This window comes from Giraffa tippelskirchi, chromosome 5 (genome assembly GCF_054371585.1).
Source record: "Giraffa tippelskirchi isolate mGirTip1 chromosome 5, T2T-mGirTip1v1.2.pri, whole genome shotgun sequence".
In the NCBI taxonomy this organism is placed as follows: Eukaryota; Metazoa; Chordata; class Mammalia; order Artiodactyla; family Giraffidae; genus Giraffa; species Giraffa tippelskirchi.
This window is the reverse complement of record NC_137279.1, coordinates 114,019,181-114,033,525: the sequence shown is the minus strand read 5'-3', so window position 1 is coordinate 114,033,525 and position 14,345 is coordinate 114,019,181. Positions and strand designations below refer to the sequence as shown.

The 14,345-nt window shown below is 35.0% G+C and overlaps 1 pseudogene across 1 annotated transcript in view; it reads right to left on the bottom strand.

The window, feature by feature from the left end:
* Positions 1 to 1,899: 1,899 nt before the first annotated feature.
* The window catches only part of LOC145505380 (mitochondrial adenyl nucleotide antiporter SLC25A24-like), a 52,116-nt pseudogene continuing 39,670 nt past the window's right edge, over positions 1,900 to 14,345 (bottom strand). The window contains exons 4-7 of the transcript XR_014052976.1: positions 12,019 to 12,126; positions 9,315 to 9,482; positions 3,947 to 4,097; positions 1,900 to 2,810 (exon numbers count right to left, since the gene is read on the bottom strand). The product of XR_014052976.1 is annotated as a mitochondrial adenyl nucleotide antiporter SLC25A24-like (transcript). The remainder of the gene's footprint in view (positions 2,811 to 3,946; positions 4,098 to 9,314; positions 9,483 to 12,018; positions 12,127 to 14,345) is intronic.

Below are 14,345 nucleotides of genomic sequence, written 5' to 3'. Positions count from 1 at the left end.
AAGAAAAGTTGTGAGATTTGCCCTGAAGTTCATCTAGAGCAAACAAAGAACCAGCCTCACAAAATGAGTTCAAAGAGACTCTGGGAAAAGTCACAAGGGCCTTTACATCACACAAGTTATACTTGTTCCCATACTTAAAATACTCAGCTACAATACAATCTCACACCTGTTAGAATGGCTGTTAACAAAAAGACAAGAATAACGTGTTGGTGAGGATGTGAAAAGAAGGGAACCCTCATGCACTATTAGTGGGAATGTAAACCAGTGCAGCCAACAAGGAAAACAGTATGGATATTCATCAAAAAACTAACAATAGAACTACCATATGACCTAGTTGGGGCTTCCTAGGTGGTGCAGTGGTAAAGAATCCACCTGCTAATGCAGAAGGTGCAAAAGACATAGGTTCAATCTCTGGGTCGGGAATATCCCCTTGAGTAAGAAAGGGCAACCTGCTCCAGTATTCTTGCCTGGACAATTCCATGGACAGAGGAGCCTGGCCGGGCTACAGTCCATGGGGTCGCAAAGAGGCAGACATGACTGAGCAACTGAGCATGACCCAGTTATCCCACTTTTCGATATTTATCCAAAGAAAATAAAAACACTAGTCAAAAAGATACATGCAGAGTGAGCTCAACAGTCATCTTGAAATTGGTCATGTGGTAGTCTGATCAGCATCATCTTGACTGTTTTAAGCATTAGCTAATCTTCATTTCTAGGACTGATTTGTTTCCACTTTCTTGAGGTCAGTTCTTGGAACTATGCAAGATGGAGCAGCTTATCTCATGGCTATAGTCTGGTTATCATACAGTTAGCTTTTTCTCTCTGTCAAATACAAGGAAAAATTATCTAAAAATTCAACTGAATATATTTTGTCTTACTTGGAGTTCCTGGTTCCACTGAAATGAGGTAGATGCTAAGTTTTTAATTGTTCTACTTCTAGAAACTGGAGGAAAAGTAAAAGGAAATAAAATCCCTTAAATACATTTCAGTGAAAATGGGAGAGAGCGAAAATCTGAAAATTTCAAAATTGGGCATGAGTGCTGCCCTAAGGCCCCTAAGAAGTTGGCATAGGAGTTTGTAACACATATCCTAGGGAGGAACAGAGGACTCAGCAGTAGGAGATCTTGGAAATCTCCACAAAATGCTGTACTCTAAGAGAGGGCCCTACAGGTAGAGGAAACTATGTTGAGCAAGAGTGAAACTGGGTATGACACACGAAGGGGAGAGGCAAAAAGAGAATGCTCAGAAAATGCTGGTGGACTGAGGCTCTGAAGGTGCAGATTTCACCAAGTTCCCACACACTAAAGCTTCTAAGAGTGCAGCATCTGGGACGGTGATTACTTTGTTTCCTGGTGGTGGAATCCTATCAAGAATGTGTGCAAGCCCAGGGGTCCTTAACTAGGCTGGGTTTAAGAACTCAGCAAGAGGAGATATGACTACACAAAGGCAGCAATTTTAAGTAGTCCTCCTTAGCAGTGAATCTTAGAAAGCTACCTTGGCCTCCTCTACCAGAAAAAGATGTGCCCTGGAGAAGGGATGAAAGTATTCTGGTTAATGGAAAGTATTAAGTGCCACTATAGATTAATAACTTTGCATTATGGTATAAACCTTAGATTTGTGAGTAATTTTGGTTAGTTTATCACCAAGAAACTGATCACCTTGAGGAAATGAATAAAATCAAATTTTCGTATCAGCAAAGCTAAGTCTCCAGGCCTGGACTGTAGTCTGTTTAGCCTGGCAGTTCATCTGAGTCTGTTTTGGCCAACCAGCCCATTACCACTGTCTCATCACACTTTTAATTTTAATTCCAGCATAGAATATGTTTCTTTTTTTCATAAAACCGAGGAGAGAGATTCGGAATTTCAACTGACTCAATTAACTCCTAAGTTGAAATAAGAATTGCTTTCATAAATAATGGATTTAATTTTAAAAACTCAAATGTTTTTCAAGCAGAAGATAAAAGAAAATTCCTCCAATGCTAATTTGTTTTCAGTGCTGACTTCCTTTAAACAGCTGAAAGTATCAAGAATAAAAATGAACCAACAATGTTTACATTTACAAATGAAAGTACCCAGAGAAGTAAGCAATGTGTTATCATGTCATCACTATTCCATCTACAATCTGATAGAAGGAATTATGAAACTCACATTTTATTTTGCTTAAAAGAAGGGAAACTAGACTGATCATTCACTACAACATGAATTTTAAATGCATTTTTGATTTTTCTTCTAGTGTATAAAACATTTTCAAACTCTGCCTTTTTAAAAATTGTTTAAATACAAAAAAGCTAACACAAACTGCTACAAATGTTTTATACTGACCAAGTGTTTTATACAGTGTTACTATGGTATCTTCCAACCCAATAAAAACAAGTTTCAGGTTAGGATTCTGAGAGTAGTGGGAAATGTAAATTGAATCTGTGGATGTGAAGGATTTTAAATTAAAGAACTATAACAGGATAATTACTTAATATATAGATTCTGTAATAGATAAAGAGAAAATATTTTAACAATTACTTGCTATCTCTTTCCTTTCAGGAAAAAAGTCAATTTCTCCTTACAAATGAAGGAGAATTAGGTAATTACAATAAATTAGGTAATTATAGTAAAGAAAACAATTTGATATTCCACTTCTAAGTGAATCCCACATGTCGTTTCACTTTTTCAAAAGTCACACAGCTAATGCATACTGAAGGAAGCATCTTTATGATGTTTGGCGTGACACCCCTGAAAAATTCCCTTTTTCCTTCTTTGTTATATATATATCTTGAATGAGCTGAATCATAGAATTTGTTCCTTTTTCTTCCAGTGCTATAAAGGAAAAAAAATCAATGTAATTCAATACTTAATCCAAAGATAGTTCAGTGGTTAAAATGAGAATTTATAGAGGTTGAAATTACTTCAGAGTATGCCTCTCTCCCTACCTGTAGAATTGTCCTGTGCAGTCCAAACTGTAGTCTCTAGACACATGAAGCTACACATTTAAATTAATTAAAATTAAGCAAAACCAGAAAATCAGTTTGTCAATTGCACTAACAACATTTCAAGTGCTTGATATCCCTGTGTCATTAATGGCTACCATACTGGATTGCACAAATAAAAAACTCCATCACTGCAGAAAGCCCTCTTGGACAGCACTTAAAATTCTTTCACAAAGGACCTCAAAGGAGCATCTGGAATTGAGTATGACATACATAGTTTGATAGAGGGATAGACAGATCTTCACCTGAACTGCAATATAAATAAATTTAAAAAATCTCACTAAAAAGAGGAGAAAAAGCATTTAAAAGAAGATAACTTACCACATGACCCCTCGAAAAGTTAACTCAGGATGACAATCAGATTATGTGGGGTTTCTTTTTCTTATCAAAAAGTGACATATGAGTTTGCTTATAATCTAAATTCCTAATATTTCACTTGAGAGAAACAAAACAGATATCCTCTACTTAATATCTCTTGCTAAATGTATTGGAATACAAAATAACTGCATTCACTTCCACAAGTGTATTAAGTTCCTGATGTAGACTATGATAAGAGCAGAACTAGGGGGAAATATGTGCATATTGAGCAAATGCTGATTCAATTTGAAGAAAGAAAAATCTTTTCTATTGTTCTACGTGGAACTGCCTAATTTGAAACTGTGGAAATCGTCAATAATTGAAGGAAATGTGGAGAGTTCCAAATAGAACTTTGGAGAAGAAATAAAATCTAAAATTCACAAAAGACTCTGCAATAAAACAACAAATCCAAGAGTCATGCTTTAAATATCAGAGAATTAGCTTTTGATTTCTTTAGTAATTCTACCATTTTTGTTTTTGAAATCATTAATTTCTACTCATTTAAAACAATTTATTTTTAACAGTTTTAAGTTTTCTTACTACTGTTTCATTAAAATTATTTTAGATAACCTTTAAAACTTATAATTATTTCACTTATATAAGACTCACCTTGAGCCTGCATACGAGTTCTAATAAGGTTCAGAGGAAAGCTGGCCATCTGACCACAAGCATGAGACAATGTACTACATCCCAGCAAAATCACTATTCCAGGGTCTAGAGAGCCTCTTGCATGTTGTTCTAGCCAACGATTCTTCAAATGCTGGCAGAAAAAAGAGTAGTAAATATCGTTTAACTACTATGCAAGTCTAAGCACAGCACAGCAAGTCTAAGTAGAACAAAGTTCATTGCTCACTCAGTTTCAATAAACATTTTTGAGTAGCTTCTTGATTCAAGAATTATAAAGAGCATTTTCATCGACGTCATCTCATTTAATCCCTACAGAAATTTGTTAAGCTAATACTGTCACCTCATTTTATAAATTTTATAAAGGAAGAAAGTAATTCAGAGACTAAAGAAATTATCAGGTCAGAAAGCTGAAAAATGAGAAGTCAAGGTTGGTCACTTGATTTTAGTAACTGTTCTTTCCAAAATCTTCACAAAAGATTGTTCCTACTCTTCCTTGTACAGAGGAGGCATCTCTGGCGTCCTATTGGGCATGAAGTGCACAGATGTTTTCAAATCAATGATTCATACAATCTCAGCGTGAGTTCTCTGTTTGCTCTCTGTTCATGCTTTGTTTATTTTGTTTGGCTTGATTGTTTTGGTCTGTAAGGATTTTCAAAGACCCAAGCAAAATCTGAAGATTCTCAGAGGGATTCACAGGACACTGTAGAGAAGACTGAATAATGCACTCTAAGATAACAAACCCATATTTTCTCAAATTTTAAGGAAGATTCATCTTTCTAGATTTGCTTTTCTGTGAGTAAAAATGGCCAGAAAAATTATATACAAATAATTGGTTGAAAATATCACTAGGGCTTTTAAAACTATTCATTAATTAAAGGATACAACTCCACCATTATATACTGGGACAATTACTATCAAATATATAATTTGACACTTTTGAAAAAATAAATTTCAAAATGTCCTTACTCAGTGTGCATTTATTAGAGTTATGCAATAATAAAGAGAGAAATGTGTAATGGCACTCTGTTACAACAGCAAAAAATATTTAACTGTAAAAATAAAAGAATGGAGGGAGCCCAACATAAACAGGGGCAAAGAATTTATTTTAATGTGATCATAGAAAAGAAAATAAATATATGGTATAATATTGAATACTTTAAATTCTATGAAAATATAACTGTATTTCTTTTAGTGCTAAATGAAATTGGCTATCTTTCACATAATGGTGGTACCACTTACCAGAAATACCACTAGGCTTGTACCTAGAGAGATATTCTTCTTGTATTGAGAAAGAATTTAAGTTAATCTAGTCACATACTCTCAATGTCCTTATAACCAAGGACATTGTTGGTTGGTATATATTGTTATTTACATGGTATATATTGTTAAAATGGTCTACCTGAAACAGATGAAATGACTGCCTGAAGTAAGGGGAGCAACCTACACTTCACTAGAAGGCTATTTACACTATCGCTCTTGCCTCTCCCCCCACGGCCCCCAATTACTACTCTCCTCAATTTTCATTTTCACAACTGTACACTATTATCTCAGTTTTCTTAGTTTTAACTGATATTACACCATATTTTTCTAGGGAGCTAAAAAACCTGAATTCCAGGCCTCTTCCAAGAACAATGAAATCAGAATATCCTAGGGTATAGCCCAAGAATCTTATTTTTTAAATATCCACAAGCAGATGATTCTGATATGCACACAGAGCTGAAAACAACTATTTTATCAGCACTGAGATTCTTAATTATTTTTTCAGACCTACCCCTCCTAACTATGACCTCATAACTATTCTGTAGCTTTTATGTTACTTATAATTCACAGTAAATGTCAGATGTCAACTTAATTCTTCATAGGGATGTTTCAAGTTTAAAGTAACTGGTGCAATAGAAAACTGTGAGACAATCATAAAGAGTAAATTCCTAGGTAAAAAAACGAAGTGATAAGTTTAGAGTAGAATATTTAGAATTTGAGTAATTGCCACAAATAGCTCTGGAGTATGTTCAGCTCAGCTTGGGGGTTTTAGTGTTCTTTCTTTTTTTAATTAAACTATCAGTTCAGTTCAGTCGCTCAGTCGTGTCCGACTCTCTGCGACCCCATGAATTGCAGCACGCCAGGCCTCTCTGTCCATCACCAACTATAGTTGATTTATAATATTGTGTTAGTTTCAGGTGTACATCAGAGTTTTGTATGTATATAAATTTTCAGATTCTTTTCCACTAGACAAGATATACTGAATATAGTTCCCTGTGTCATACAGTAAATTCTTGTTTATCTATTTTATATATAGTGATGTGTATTTGCTAATCCTATGCTCCTAATTTGTAGCCACTTCCCCTTTGGTGATCAAATAAACCATATGTTTATTTTATGTGTCTCTGAGTCTGTTCCTGTTTTATAAATTAAATCATTTATACTATTTTTTAGATTCCACATATAAGTGATCAAATTGCCAACATCTGTTGGATCACAGAAAAAGCAAGAGAATTCCAGAAAAACATCTACTTCTCTTCTGCTTCATTGACTACACTAAAGCCTTTGACTGTGTGGAACACAACAAACTGTGGAAAATTCTTAAAGATATGGAAATACTAGACCACCTTACCTGCCTCCTGAGAAATCTATATGCAGGTCAAGAAGCAACAGTGAGAACTGAACATGGAACAAAGGACTGGTTCCAAACTGAGAAAGGAGTATGACAAGGCTGTATATTGCCACCCCTCTTATTTAACTTATATGCAGAGGACATCATGTGAAATTCTGGGCTGGATGAAGCACAAGCTGGAATCAAGACTGCCAGGAGAAATATCAGTAACCTCAGATATGCAGATACCACCACCCTAATGGCAGAAAAAAAATAAAGTTTTTCACTGTTTCTGTTGTTTTCCCATCTGTTTGGCATGACGTGATGGGACCAGATGCCATGAAGTGATGGGACCAGATGCCGTGATCTTCGTTTTTTGATTGTTGAGTTTTAAGCCAGCTTTTTCACTCTCCCTTTCACTTTCATCAAGAAGCTCTTTAGTTCCTCTTCTTTGGAAAAATGTCTATTTAGGACTTCTGTCCATTTTTTGATTAAGTTGTTTGCTGTTGTTTTTCTTCTCTTTTTTTGATACTCAGGTATTTTTACATTTTAGAGATTAAGCCTTTGTCAGTTGCACTGTTTGTAAATATTTTCTCTCATTCTGTAGGATGTACTTTCATTTTGTTTACAGTTTCCTCTTCTGTGCAAAAGTATTTCCCATTTGCTTATTTTTGCTTTAATTTCTTCTGTCTTAGGAAACTCATTTAAGAAAACATTGGTACAGGAAGGGATACAAGATGGTGGAATAGAAGGACTTGAGCTCACCTCCTCTCAGGAAAACATCAAAATCACAACTAACTACTAAAGAACCATAGATAAAATATGCACACTACTAGATATAAAATCAACAAGGACCTAATGTATAGCACAGGGAATTCTATTCAGTATTCTGTAAGAAACTATATGGGAAAAGAATTGAAAAAGAAGGGATATAAGTATATGTATAACTGAATCACTTTGATGTACACTAGAAACCAATACATTATAAATCAACTATCCTACAATATAAAATAAAAATTTGTAAAAAGCAAAATATTGGTATGATTTATGTCCAAGAATGTTTTGCTATGTCCTCTTCTAAGAGTTTTATGGGGTCATGTATTATATCTAATTCTTTAGGCCACTTTGAATTTATCTTTGTGTATGCTGTGAGGAAGTGTCCTAACTTCATTGATTTACATGAGGCTGTCCAGCTTTGCCAACATCAGTTGCTGAAGAGGCTGTCTTTTCTCCATTGTATATTCGTTTCTCCTTTGTCAAAGATTAATTGATCACAGGTATGTGTGTTTATTTCTGGGCTCTCTACTGTTCAACTGATCTATACATACATACATACATACATACATATATATATATGTGTGTGTATACATATATATATGTTTTTGTGCCAATGCCACACTTTTTGGTTACTGTAAATTTTGTAGTATTGTCTGAAGTCTAGGAGGGTTATGCCTCCAGCTTTATTCTTTTTCTTCAGTATTGCTTATGCAATTCTGAGCCTTTTCTGTTCTATATAAATTTTAGTATTATTTGTTCTAGTTCTATGAAAAATGTCATGTGTAATTTGATATGGATTGCATTAAATCTGTAGATAGCATTGTGTAGTATGACCAATTTAACAATATTGATTTTTCCAATCCAAGAGCATGGGATATCTTTCCAGTTTTTAAATCATCTTCAGTTTCCTTTATCAATGATTTATATTTCTCAGTGTACAGGCCTTTCACCTCCTTGGTTAGGTTTATTTCTAGGGTTTTTTGGCCCCAATTTTAAACAGGAATTTTTTTTAACTTTCTTTTTGTAATATTTCATTGTTAGTGTAAAGAAATTCAACAGATTTCTGAGTATTAATCTTGTACCTGCTACCTTGTTGAATTCATTATTTCTAGTAGTTTTTGTGTGGAGTCTTTAAGGTTTTCTAAATAGAGTATCCCATTATTTGCATATAATGACAAGTTTACATTTTCCCTTCCAATTTCCATATCTTTTAGGTTTTTTTGTTGTTTGATTGCTGTTACTAGGACTTCTAATACTATGTTGAATAGAAATGATTAGAGTGGGCAATCCTTGTTTTGTTTCAGAATTTAGAAAGAAGGCTTTTATAATAGCTTTCACTGTTGAGTATTATATTGCTGAGGATTTGTCATGAATATTCCCTCTATACCCTTTTGGTGAGAGATTCTATCATGAATGGATGTTGAATTTTATCAAATGTTTTTCTGCATTTATTGAGATGACCATGTGGTTTTTGTCTTTTCTTTTGTTGATGTGCTGCTGTATCACACTGATGGATTTGTGTATGCTAAAGCATCCTTCTGACCCAGGGCTGGATCCAACTTGGTTGTGGTGTGTGATCTTTTTTATGTGTTGCTGGATTTGCAACAAAATGTGTTTGGATTTGCAACAAAAATGTGTTGAACATTTTTGTATCTGTATTCATCAAAGATACTGGCTTGCAATTTTCTTTTTTTGTAGTATGTTTGATTTTGGTATCAAGGTGACGGTGGCTTCGCAGAAAGGTCTTTCTTTATTATTACCAAAACTAATTCAAACAAAAAAACACAAAACAAAAAATTATTACTAGACTAGCAGATGACTAACATATAAAAAGAAAAGCCAAATAAAACAAATTCAGTTCACTTCTTGGTTGGAAGCTATTTCATGAAAATTCCTTTATAGCCAAATTTTTAGAATAAAAACTAGTATTGAACCAAATTTTCAAATCTAACACAAAACATCATGTTATAAGAATAAGCTCACCTCATAAACACAAAGACCTATGCCTGAATAAGGTATAATTCCTAGCAAGTTAGGAATATAACCTTTGAAAAAGGCTCTAGCACCTTCTTGCTTCAGAAGCTGCTTGCCACAATCAATAATTCCTGAGTACTGTCCAGTTTTACCTATGGCCAGTCTGGTCTTTATAACCTACATGTGAAAGAATACAATAAAAATATATTGATCAGATTCACTCAACTCACCTAGCAATCAATTAAACTGTATTAGGTTAGGATGTTTGCTAATTATCATAGAAATAAAAAAAGAAAGCAATCTCAAATATAATTTTAACTTTTTGCTAACTCTTAATTATAAACAACTGATACAGTACAGAGGTTTTTTAAATTATTTAAACAGGAAAATATAATTAAGCATTTGTGGCTTTAATTGATATACCCACTCAAACACCTTTCATGTGCTATAAGGCAACATATTCTAAAACAAACCAGCTGAGATAACATTATTGATTTAAGATAAAGCAATAACATTCTCTAGGCAAGAATACTGGAGGTGGTAGCCATTCTCTTCTCCAGGGGATCTTCCCAACCCAGGGATCGAACTTGGTCTCCTCCTGCATTGCACGCAGATTCTTTATTGTCTGAGCTACCAGGGAAGCCCAAAATAAAGCAGCTATAGCCAAAATTCAAGTTTTAAAAAAGTATATGGTCATGGTAAAGTGAACAACAAGTACGGAAAAAACATTCTATAATATGCTAAAAATACATACTCTGGGAACTAAACTAATTTAATATAACTTGGGTTCATTTTGTGCTCATAAAGTAATAACATAACATGGGTTATGAAGACAATATAGCCTCTAGTAGGCTGTCTGTGATCCATATTCCTATGTTTAGTGTAATTTTTCTGATAGAACTTCACTTACTGTCCTTTTAATTTCTATTAATCTAATTTAAGGGAGTTCCAGATTTACTTCTTGGAGGAGGAAATGGCAACCACTCCAGTACTCTTGCCTGAAGAATCCCATGGACAGAGGAGCCTGGCCAGCTACGGCTCATAGGGTTGCAAAGAGTTGGACACAACTGAAGTGACTTAACATGCACACATGCAGATATACCTGGAGAAATGGCTCTCTAAAATACGCAAGACAAGAAAAACACAAACTTTGTCGTGATTGGGCAACTGTATGTCATGATGGAGCTTCCTCTGAGTAGTCAGCTGGGAGCCCTCTGTATGAACTTCTCTGGAGGATCCAACACTTTGGATAACCCCATTCTTAAAAATCTTTGCCTTCTCCAGGGCAGTGCACTCTCTTCTTACCCAAGTAAATTTTTTCTGTCTGCTTCCCTGGCATGTTTTTTTGTTCTTTTCATTCTCTAAACTATGATTTTACCAAAAGGTAAAAATAAAATTATGACTTATTTCTAAGCAATTTCAAGGCTTTAACTAACACTTCTTCACAGATGACACGTCAAGACTTGAAATCTCTCAAGTCTTTGTATTACATTTGCAACTGCCTGTAGAAAATCATAACTCAGTTGCCCACTAGTAACTCAAATTAAATACAGGCAAACCTGAACTCATCATCTTTCAGAGTCTGGCTCACTTCCTCTGTTCTGTACCTCTGTTAGAGACCTAACTCAGACATAACTCTCCTAAACATTTGGGTACAGAACCCAGACAGAACTTTGCCATCTTCCTTTACCTTTCTTCTGTTTTCCATTTCTCAAGTGACCAGTTCTTATGACTGTTCTAATGTGAGTCAATTTCTCCTAGTTAATATCATATGTCAAGTCCTTATTATCACTTCTCTGAATGACAGCAATATCTTGTATCTAGTCATCTCATTCTCTAGTCTCTGCTGCTCTAAAATACTTTACCAGGATTACACTTCAAGCTCCAAAGTCTTTAATGGCTCTTATTTTTTAAGAAATTAAAGCTAAATTTCTTAAACTGCATTGAAGAGTCATTCTGATCTGGTCCCAACCCATTATTTATAGTATTGTCCTATCTACACCTGAATATATGCTCTTATACCCCCATTCCTTTGCTCAAGTTGTTATTTACACTTAAAATCCACTTCCTCATCATCTCCAAACATCCAAATTCTAAGTCAAACTCACACATTCAACTCATGTCCTTCATGAAATCCATTAACTGGAATAATATGTCCCTTCTGAATTTCCATAATACTTGGTACTGATCTCCCTTCTAGAATTTATATTTATATTTGGACCCACTCCAGTATTCTTGCCTGGAGAATTCCATGGACTGTATAGTTCTTGGAGTCGCAAAGAGTTGGACATGACTGAGCGACTTTCACTTTCACTTTTCATCATTACTGATGTACATATTCTATCTCCTCTTCTGGACTATAATAAGCTCCATGACCAAAATACCTGTCTGATTCAACTCTGGATCCAGAGAAATACTTTAAAGTTTGTGGGTGTTCAATACAAATTTGATTTTATTAATGAATAAGTGATTCTATCAATTAATTAATCAATGAAATTATTTATCTTCTTAGTACAATACTAATTTTATCCTAAACCAAAAAAGACTGGGCAACTGACTGTTACTAAGGGCAATTGACACTTCACATGAGACAAATCTTATAGCTACAAAGCTACTTATTGTATAAAATACTGATCTGTGAGTCACTTATTTTTTTAAATTACAATTTGCATTAAAGACATTTCTTTGGTTAAAATTTTGTAATAATACGTACCTCCATAGGGTAAATACAGGTCTGCGCAGTTGTACCAGCCAATGAACCAGATATAAATCTTTCAATAATTCCTGTTTTAGCACCATCAAAACTAAGCCATTTCTTATACTGTATAAATGAAAATATTAAAATGTATAAAATTACTGAAATGGAACATACATTTTTTCTTTGTTTATAACATTAATATTAATAACAATTATTTGAAAAAGTATTTCAGACACTCAACATTAGAATATCTAGTAGAATATCTGATTTTAATTTTATGCAATTAATTGTGCAAGATAATAAGTAAGACCCCTCTATTTTGGCCTCTTTTTCCTCTCTTTTTCTGCAGATGAAGTTAGCTATTCATGAATTCAGTATTTCATAAAAGGCATGCAAATGACACAAAGGAACTGTATTCTTTTATCTCTTTTTAGCCCCACCCCTTACACATGGAACATACTTCATATTGTTTGGATAGTAGATAATTGGGAATAGTAACTTTATGTGAGAGGCTTTTTGTTACAAAGAACAACAGTTTCCTGTTGTTAGCTTAATAACAGAGAGATTATTGAATTACATGTGGAAATAAGGAAAACAGAAATATCAGTGTAAAGGTCAGGCTTCACAGGGACTAAACTAAGTTTCATGAAAATTGAAACTGGAAACTCATTTAGGATCCAAGAAAACCTCAGCAAGCAGATTATCTTGTTACTTCCTAGGCAAAATGTTTTTCCATTTGCCTCTTCTGATGGTCTTTCATCAACATGATTCAGCCACTCTCTATGAACTCTCTGGTCCTCAAATCAGTAACTCCCCATCAGAAAGTGTGATGGTTCACTTAACATGTCAGAGACTGCTATCTGTTCCCATGCGTGTGTGCTAAGTCACTTCAGTCGGGTCCGACTCTGTGACCCTATGGACTCTAGCCTGCCAGGCTCCTCTGTCCATGGGATTCTCCAGGCAAGAATACTGGAGTGGGTTGACATTTCCTCCCCCAGGGGATCTTCCTGACCCAGGGATTGAACCTGCATCTTTTACGTCTCCTTCATTGGCAGGTGGGTTCTTTACCACTAGCACCACCTCGGAAGCCTAGTGCTATCTAATCCCAGTCTTATTTGTTCCCAATACCCTTTATCTTTTTCTTCCTTTTGGTGTAACACAGCTGACTCAGCTACAAACTACATTTTCCTCTTCTTCCTTGCAATAGACTGTATGTTTAAATGATTAATTTTGGCCAATGAGATGTGAGGGGAAGTTAAATATGGACATTCTGAGACATCTCCTTAAACTAAACTATCCTGAACTCCTTTTTCCTCCACCTGGGAAATGGCAAAGACGGGTGCAGCCTTGGAACACATATATTGAAGATGGCAGAGTTGTACAGCTAGCCCCAGACCACTTGCTTCTATCTTACTTAAGCTACTGTATTTTGAACTCCCTTTGTTAAAACATCTTAGAAAGAACCCTAAAGAGTACAAAAATTGGTTACTAGATGGAGGGTGATGCCATAACTAAAACCTAAAATATGTGGCAATGGCTTTATTATTAAGATACAGATATTACAATCTAAGAAGGTGATGATCTTTCTAATGCTCTGTGGAAATATTTGATAAAATTACCTCCTGTGATAACTTAGAAGGAAGATCATGTGCTTTTTGAGCCTGAAGTTACAGGAAAACTAACTGTGAAACCTCAGAATGCTGGACAGTGTTGCCTGTTCCTTGCTGCTTTTAGCAAGATCTGTGAGACAGGAGCTCAAGCATCTCTCTGCCTGTCTGCATTACGGCCTTCTCAAAAGCTAGTTTGTAAGCACAGTTGGAAGGAAATAGAGCTCTGCAAAGGGAGTTGTCACTGCCTGACTTAATAGTCAAGAAATGCGGAGCTTCCAAGTAGGGAAAGTTACCAGCACAGAAGCTGGTAATGAGATTGTCCTAAAGAACTTATCTACAAAAATCACATCGAGGGTGTTGTCATCTGTCAGGCTATTATTTCAGTTAACATCAACATAGCATACTATAAAAAAATGACAAAAAGGAATGACTGACCATAGGAACTGGAAAATAAATATAAGGAAAAATATTTTGGGGTGTGGTTACTTTGCATGGTATTGACTGGAAACAAACAGAAAAGAAGTATAAGAAGTTTTGAAAGAACTATATTGCTAGAAAGCCCATGAGCATAGCCTATAAAATCCTGTATTTTTATTGATCTCTAATGCAACTCTGAGGCCCTCAAACATAAGCAGGCAGATAGCTGGCCATGGCAGATATTTCCAGAAGCCTCCATCACATCTGGACAGTTTTGTGCAGACTCACAGGCAAAATGATTGTCTGAGGAGGCTT